This window comes from Apium graveolens, chromosome 1 (assembly GCF_009905375.1).
Source record: "Apium graveolens cultivar Ventura chromosome 1, ASM990537v1, whole genome shotgun sequence".
Lineage (NCBI taxonomy): Eukaryota > Viridiplantae > Streptophyta > Magnoliopsida > Apiales > Apiaceae > Apium > Apium graveolens.
The window spans coordinates 121,835,487-121,844,507 of NC_133647.1; positions in this window are offsets into that span (position 1 = coordinate 121,835,487).

Below are 9,021 nucleotides of genomic sequence, written 5' to 3' on the forward strand. Positions count from 1 at the left end.
GGAACTAGTTTCGAAGGCACCTTATAGAATGGCACCAGCAGAAATGAAAGAGTTGCGAGCCAGCTGCAAGAATTGTTAGACAAAGGAGTGATACGGCCAAGTACGTCGCCATGGGGAGCACATGTTCTATTTGTAAAGAAGAAAGATGGAAGCATGAGGTTATGTATAGACTATCGGGAGTTAAGTAAGATGATGATTAAGAACCGTTACCCGCTACCAAGGATAGATGATTTATTTGATCAGCTGAAAGGAGCTAAGTGTTTTTCCAAGATTGATTTAAGATCAGGATACCATCAATTGAACATCAAAGTAGAAGACATCCCGAAGACAACATTCAGGACAAGATACAGACATTATGAATTCTTAGTAATGCCTTTTGGGTTGACTAATACCCCTGCAGCATTTATGGATCTGATGAATCGGGTATTTAAAAAGTATTTGGACAAGTTTGTAGTGGTGTTCATTGATAATATTCTTATCTATTCAAAGTCAGAAGAAGAACATATGCAGCATCTATGGATAGCATTAGAGATACTCCGATAAGAGAAGTTGTATGCCAAGTTTTCTAAATGTGAGTTCTGGTTAAAGGAAGTTCAATTTTTGGGACATGTTATTGGAAGTGAAGGAGTTAAAGTAGATGCGGCAAAGATTGAGGTAATTATGAGTTGGGAGAGACCAAAGACACCTATGGAAGTGCGAAGTTTTCTAGGATTGGCGAGATACTATAGAAGATTTGTTAAAGATTTCTCAAAAATCGCCACGCCATTGACTAAGTTGACTAGGAAGAATCAAAAATTTGAATGGAATGCAGTATGTGAAGATAGTTTTCAAGAATTGAAAAAGAGGTTGGTTACAGCTCCGGTGTTAGTATTACCGGAAAATCAAGGAGATATTGCGATTTTCAGTGATGCCTCACATAAAGGTCTGGGTTGTGTGCTAATGCAACACAACAAGGTGATTTCGTATGCGTCAAGACAACTAAAACCACATGAATTGAAGTATCCTATACATGACTTGGAATTAGCAGCTATAATATTTGCACTTAAGATTTGGAGACATTACCTTTACAGAGAAAAGTGTGAGATCTACACGGATCACAAGAGTTTAAAGTATATTTTCACTCAGAAGGATCTCAACATGAGGCAAAGGAGATGGTTGGAATTGATTAAGGACTATGATTGCTCGGTAAATTATCATCCGGGAAAGGCGAACGTGGTAGTTGATGCTTTGAGTAGGAAGGAGAGGTTGAATATATGGTAGAAATACCAAAAGAATTATCTGAAGAAATTAAGATATTTGAATTAGAACTTTGTGATTGCGGAAAAATTGAAGAGATTTGTCATACTATGACCTTTCAACCAACATTGCTGGAAAAGATAAAGAAATGTCAGAAAGAAGTGATGAAACAGGAGAATAATCAACTGACCGGAGAAGAGATTTGTACTCAAAGGGATGAACAAGGTATACAAAGGTTTTCCTCAAGAATTCGGATTCCTCATGTAACTGAATTGAAGAATGAGATATTGCAAGAAGCTCACAATTCTAGATTTTCAATCCATCCAGAAAGCACCAAGATGTACCAGGACTTGAAGCAGAACTTTTGGTGGCCAAATATGAAGCGAGAAGTAGCAGAATGGGTTGCGAAGTGCTATACTTTTCAGAAAGTGAAGGCATAACATCAAAGACCAAGCGGATTAATTCAGCCCTTAAAGATTTCAGAATGGAAGTGGGAAAACATTGCCATGGACTTTATAATAGGATTACCACGAAAGAAATCCGGACATGACGCTATATGGGTTATAGTTGATCGCCTTACGAAGTCGGCACATTTTCTTCTAATTAATGAAAATTCTTCATTGGACAGATTGGTCCATCTGTATGTGCGTGAAATCGTATTACGACATGGTGTACCTATATCGATAGTTTCCGACAGAGATCCATGATTTAACTTGAGATTCTGGAAGCAATTTCAAAAAAGTCTTGGCACAAAGTTAAACATGAGTACAGCGTATCATTCGCAGAATGATGGTCAAAGCGAAAGGATAATTCAAATAATTGAAGATATGTTGCGTAGTTGTGCGATTGATTTTGTAGGAAGTTGGGACGACCACTTGCCATTGGTAGAGTTCTCCTATAACAACAGCTATCACACCAATACTGGCATGCCACCATACGAAGCTTTATACGGACGAAAGTGCAGATCACCAACCAGTTGGGATGAAGTGGGAGAAGGAAATATTCTAGGCCCGGAACTGGTGCAACAAATGCATGAGACAGTCAAATTGATTAAGAAGAGATTACTTGCTGCTCAAGATAGGAAAAGGAAGTATGTAGACCCTGCTCGTAAGGATATCAGATTCCAAGTAGGTGAAGCCGTATTACTGAAGGTATCATCAAGGAAAGGATTGTCTAGATTTGGCAAGAAAGGGAAGTTAGCACCTAGATATATTGGTCCTTTTGAAATTCTGAGTCAAGTAGGGAAAATGGCCTATGAATTAGCTTTGCCGCCTCAGTATCAGCATGTGCATAATGTGTTTTATGTGTCATTTCTCAAGAAGTATAATCCTCATGCCAACCATGTGATAGAGTATGAACCTATAGAGATTCAGGCAGACTTGTCATTTGTGGAGCAACCTGTCAAAATACTCGACTGGCAAGAGAAGAGTCTTAGAAATAAGTTGGTCAAGTTGGTAAAGTACTTTGGAGGAATCCCAAGTTTGAAGAGTCAACGTGGGAACTAGAGTCGGATATGCATAGCCGGTATCCTTACTTATTCTCCTAGATTCTGGGGACAGAATCCTTTAAGGGGGAGAGGATGTAACGACCGGTATTTTTAAATCTTATCTATATATAATTGTGTGTTTATAATTGAGATTTAAATTATGTGAAATTATAAATGTTGGTGATCTATATGTTGAGTGCCTATAAATTTATTGTTTAATGTATTAGTTTATATAAAAAAAATTGAAAGGAAAATCTTATTAATTAGTATTTTAAATGATAATCAAAAGTATTTCATTCTATATGAAAAATCGATTTTTAAAATCTTTTAACAACATATTTTCAAATCTTATATCATTAAATTTCTAAAATCATAAGCTATTTTAGAGTTAATTGCACTTTGCAACCCCTACCTTTCATTAAATAACAAAACTATATACTTACTTTCAAAAATACAGTTTGCAACCCCTAACTTTAGACATCAAATACAATATGCATCCCTTTAACCATTTTGTTAAAAATATTTATATTGTGGAGGGTAAAATTGAAATTCAGCAAAATATTTAAATAATAATTTCAATTTTTTTTAAATTAAACTAAAATTTAGAATTTCAAATTATAAAAATAATATTAATGTCAATTATTTTATTACTCAGTATAATTTTTAAAATTTTAAAATTTAGATATATTTAGAAACTTTATGATTATATACATAAACATATATTTTACTTAATAAATATATTTTAAGTATTTAACATTATGATTAATTTAGAGTATTACAGATAGAAAATAACTATAATTTTTTTCATGTAAAAAATGCATTAAAATAAATATTTTAATTAATCTAAAATTTTAGTTATTAATATTAACACCTCAATTTCAATTTTATAATCGCAAGGGATGCATGTTGTAGTTGATATTGAAAGTTAAGGGTTGCAAACTGTATTTTACAAAGTAGGTATACTGTTTTGATTTTAAATGAAAGATGGGGGTTGCAAAGTGCAATTAACTCGCTATTTTATAATATATATTTTGTGATTTATGGAAGTGCAAATATATTTATAGAAATTGCATGGATTAGTTAATTTTTAATTTGCAATTTACTTAGTTGCTCATGCATGCATTTTGCTCCCTATTCAAGTTAAGGGCAAACTTGGAAATTCCAACCCCACTAAGTACTATTTCACTAACCAAGTTACTTCTTTGTCCTTGCATGCAAATTTTCACAAGCTTGCTAGAAGGTCACTTTTATCAATTCTCAATTCCATTCACATTTTAGTCATAATAAAACCAAAAACCAAAGGCAAGTGGTGATCATTCTCACCACCACATCACACTCACTCTCCCTCCTCTTCTCTCTTCTCACTCTCTCGGCTTACTCTCGGCCGAAGCCCCCTCCCCCCTTTTTCCTTCATTTTTCATTCAAACATCCACCCTCCATTAAGTAATCTCACTTCCCATATATTGTTCATTTATAATCCAAGGAGATTATGATAAAAAACCCATGTTTTGATCTTGCATGGTAGTGTTTTGTTAAACTCAAAGTGAAAATCCTTGATTCTTTTGAATCTAAGGCTTTCACCATGAGATATATTATCACGGGGTTGAAAATGGCTAGACATGAGTGTGTCACACTTATGCAAATGTTGTTTTCACCCTAATCGATTCGGCCATGACTTGTTAGGAGCCGAATGGATGGTGTTCTTGTAGCTTTGATTGATTTTTGTATATTTATGTGATAATAACATGGATTTGGGAATAAAAACTTGATAAAACTCTTTGAATGCTAAGTGATCATATTAGTTATGGTTAATACTAGGCTTGCATGTTGATTTTATGATGAAATTTATATGGAAACCATAGTGTTTTTGGCTTGTAAGTTCGAAAGCATGCATGCATAGGTTCAAGTCATGATTTTCAAAAGTTCTTGATCATTTGGATTGATTTTTGTTAATAAACTCTAATTTAAGTTGAGTTAAGATATTGACTATGATTTGTGCTCTTTGTTATGTGATTTTAATTCGTATATATATGGAGGATTTAAGTTGTTATTTTCGAAATTGTAATGACTTGTAAATAGTGTATTGTTTTAACTCTTATTTTGCTATATTGCACCTTAGGTAAGGATGATCTCCACCAAGCCAATATTGTGTGTGGGAGTGCTAGTTCAGTAGGTTACCTTGGTTGAGGGTTAGTTTGGGTTTTGGTTGATGTTTGGTTAGGTTTTTCAAGTGGGAAATCATAGTGGAAAGGGTACATTAAATACTGCAGATTTTCAGTTTGGTAACATGAGGTTTATGGTGAGATTTGACCTTATCATTGTAATGCACTTTGAGGCCCAAGTCACCAGAAGCTATTACTAGGGGTATACTTCAGTTTCCAGATGTTTGTTAGAGGCTTGTAGGTTGTTTGGTTAGGTGCACGAGTGGAAACACTAAATCTGTCTAGCAGGGAACAATTTTTCTACAACCTAGAAATGAGGAGTTTTGACCATGTCATGGGTAGGCCCTCACTAGGACTTGGTTGGCCATAGTTATAGGGAGTGTCAGAGGTGTTCTTCCAGCCATAGTTCATAGGAATTGAGTTAGAAACAGGTGTTACAAGTTAGTGCAAATCAGGATACTTTTCTGTCTAGAAAACATGGGAACCTTGGAATTTAAGCTTAGGCCTAGGGAGGCCCAAGCTAGGCCTTTAAGTCACACCAAGTTTGGGAGTTGCCTTATGATCAGAAGAGTCTAGTGTAGAAGTTTAGGAGGTTAAATTGAGGTCTAAGGGTGTCAACTTCACTCAAGAAACCATTGATGTCATCCTGAAATTACTATATTGAGCACATTCACTTATCGCGTAGTTTTAGAGAATTTATGAGTGAGGACTAGGTTGACTATCATAGTTGTAAGATAGTATAAGGTCAGTAGAGTGTAAGGCCTAAGTCAGGGTCAATAAAAACTTGATGGTTTAGAAAAGGCACTTCAAGTTATGAGGTCAATATTGGGAGTTTTGACTAGTTTAGCACAACTAAGTGACTTAAGTAAGTGGAGTGAGATCATCCAGGCTTAGTGATGCAATATAGTGTGTTGATATATTATTATGTACTTAAATGTGTTATGTGAGCATATGTGGCTATGTAAACTATTATGCTTATAAGGTAATTGTAAGCATGTATGTGTATATAGGCCTAAGTACCAATGTGCTTAATTTCGGTTTATAATTAGGTTGAGTTAGTGATAATAGATTATAATGAGGTTATTATTATTTTGTGTAGGCTCACCAGACGAGGGTAAACTTGCCATGAAAGTCGAGTAGAGCTCCCAGTTGCTCCCACCTTCCAGTCAAGTCAAGCCTTTCTCAAGGCAAGTATTCTAACCTATCTTTTTGTGTTTACACTGGAAGTGTGTGTTAACCTAGCTTTAATATATGATGCGAGTATTCCAATTCACCTTGATATACATGTATACATGACCCAAGTGGTTTCAAATTTATCTTTTGTATTATATACAACTACCATGAACCCTCAAGTATCTATTGCAAGTAGTTTAATTTTACTTGAAGATTGCTATGCAAGTAATTCAAAAGTCATACCATGCTAGTATTCCAAAATAATTGTGATGCTGAACCCTGTATAAGCTGTATTTAGTAACCTTATCTTGAAACTTAATAGTTAGTTATTCCTCAAAGTTGTTCATATATGCTTGATAACTCCATTCTTATCCTTAAACTATGAGACCCTATTATACTTTGAACTGATACTCACCTTCTTTATATTTGAATACCTATGTATTATCTGGAACCACTACATTAAACCTAGTTTGACTTAGTTCCTTTATACTATCCAATAACCCTGTTAAACCGCAATACCAAATCCCTTGTGAATAGAAACTTTGCAATTCCATTCAATAAGGTATCAGTCTAATTGATCATTGCCTTAAAGTTTATTGAACCTATTTCATGTACTTCGAAGTTGATCTAGATACCTTGATAAAGACGTTCACTAATTAAGAAATTAACCATCACTTGGCATCGGTTTTTAAAATAAACAGTTAAAAATGGATTTTCAGTCCCAAAGGGGGACAAATGTTTTCTTTAGATAGTGGATCTGGACTGAGATGCAAGTCCTTTCCGCTTTTAAATTATAGGCTTAAAGGTTGCCTAGGGATCCCATTAATGTTCTAGAACCCAGCGAGGTTCGGGATTACTTAGCGGTTGATCACCGGCTGTAATCCGTAGCGTCATAAAATGGTTTTGATAAATAAATGGTTTCTAATTATTTTGTTACAAATAAAAGATGCCATCACCCTGAAAGTTTATCTCTTGTTACTATATAGTTGAATCTTTTATTTCCATTGTTGTTTTATTTTGGTTATGTATATTATAGCACTTGTTGAGCATTTGGCTCACTACTTGCTTTAACCCTGATATTTCAGCTAGCAGATATGGTTAGATTCAAGCAGACAACATGTAAGACTTGTGATGCCGATTCGTATGTTCGAGCTCAGGTAGATTGTTAGATATATTTGATAATTTCATGTCTAATATGATTTGTGTTTAGTTTTCAGATCTTACTTAAACAGGACAAATCACTACTTAACTGGAAATCAACACTTATACTGAAGTGAAAACTTAAGTTGTCAGAACTTAAGTTATCAGGAGATATTTATCAGAAGATAATATCAGGACTTAATGAGACTTTCAGATAAGGAAGGCGGCTGATTGAAAGGAAAGAAGATCAAGATAAACGCAAGAAGAGATATGCATGAAGAAGGAATTCTATGAAGAATAGAATACTTGGAAGAAAAGATAACTAGTTGATATATTTTAGGAAGCAGAATTATATTCCATATTAATTAGTGATTATCTTGTAACTGTGTAGTATATAACACATACATAGGGTTTACACTATATGTGTTATCATTATCGAGAATAATATTCATTGTAATCCTAACAGCTCTCGTGATAAGTTGTTCATCACCGAGAGAGGACAGTTCCATATTGTAACAGAGTTTATTGTATTGAATAAAATCTGTTTTCTGTTACTTGAGTTCTTTAATTCGACTTGATTATACTAAACACTGTATTCAACCCCCTTCTACAGTGTGTGAGACCTAACAAGTGGTATTAGAGCAGATCTGTTAACACACAAACAGTTTAAGATCCAAAATCAATCATGTCTGAAGCAGAAACTCCAACCAAGTCCACCAAAACTGAAGAAACTCCAAACACTCAAATCCATAGTCGATATGAGACTATTAGAGTTCCCATATTGAAACCATCTGAATATCCCATATGGAAGGTGAGGATGTCTATGTTTCTGGAAGCTACAGATCCAGAATATCTTGACAGAATCAATGAAGGACCACACAAGCCAACCAAACTCGATGTTACAGTTGCAGGTGAACCGGCAAAGTCTATACCAAAGGAGAAGAGTGATTACACAGCTGAAGATATCTCTTCAATTGCTAAGGATGCTAAGGTACAACACTTGCTGCATAGTGCTATTGATAATGTCATGTCAAACAGGGTAATTAACTGCAAGACTGCAAAGAAGATATGGGAAGCCTTGGAGACAAGATGCCAGAGAACTGATTCAATTAAGAAAAACAGGAAGACTATACTCACTCAAGAGTATGAGCACTTTGACTCAAAGTCTGATGAGTCATTAACTGGCTTATATGACAGATTTGTCAAACTCTTGAATGATTTGTCACTAGTTGATAAGGAATATGATCTTGAAGATTCAAATCTTAAATTCATGTTAGCTCTTCCTGAAAATTGGGATTTGAAGGCCACAACTATAAGAGACAACTACAATCTTGAAGAAACAACTCTTGATGAAATTTATGGGATGCTCAAGACTCATGAACTTGAGATGGAACAAAGAAGCAAGAGGAAAGGAGGAAAGTCAAGGATAGTTGCTCTTAAGTCTGAGGAGGAATCTCCCAAAGCAGCTACCTCAAGGAAAGGCAAGGGAAAAGCTCTCATCACAAAGTCTGATACTGAGTCATCAAGTTCTGATAGTGATGATGACTCAGAAACTGAAAGCTTGCCTGAGATGGATGCTGATGAAGAGATGATGAAGCTGTGTACTCTTATGGTGAAAGGAATCACAAGGATTGCATACAGAAAATTCAGGAAGGGAAAGAAATTTTCCAGGAAAGATGCAAGTTCTGATAAGAAGAGTTTCATAAAATTTGAAGGCAAAGGAGGAAAGTCTGACAGAGGAGATTACTCAAATGTCAAATGCTACATCTGTGGTGAGAAAGGCCACATATCTCCTGATTGCAAGAAAGTGAAGAGTGACAAAGG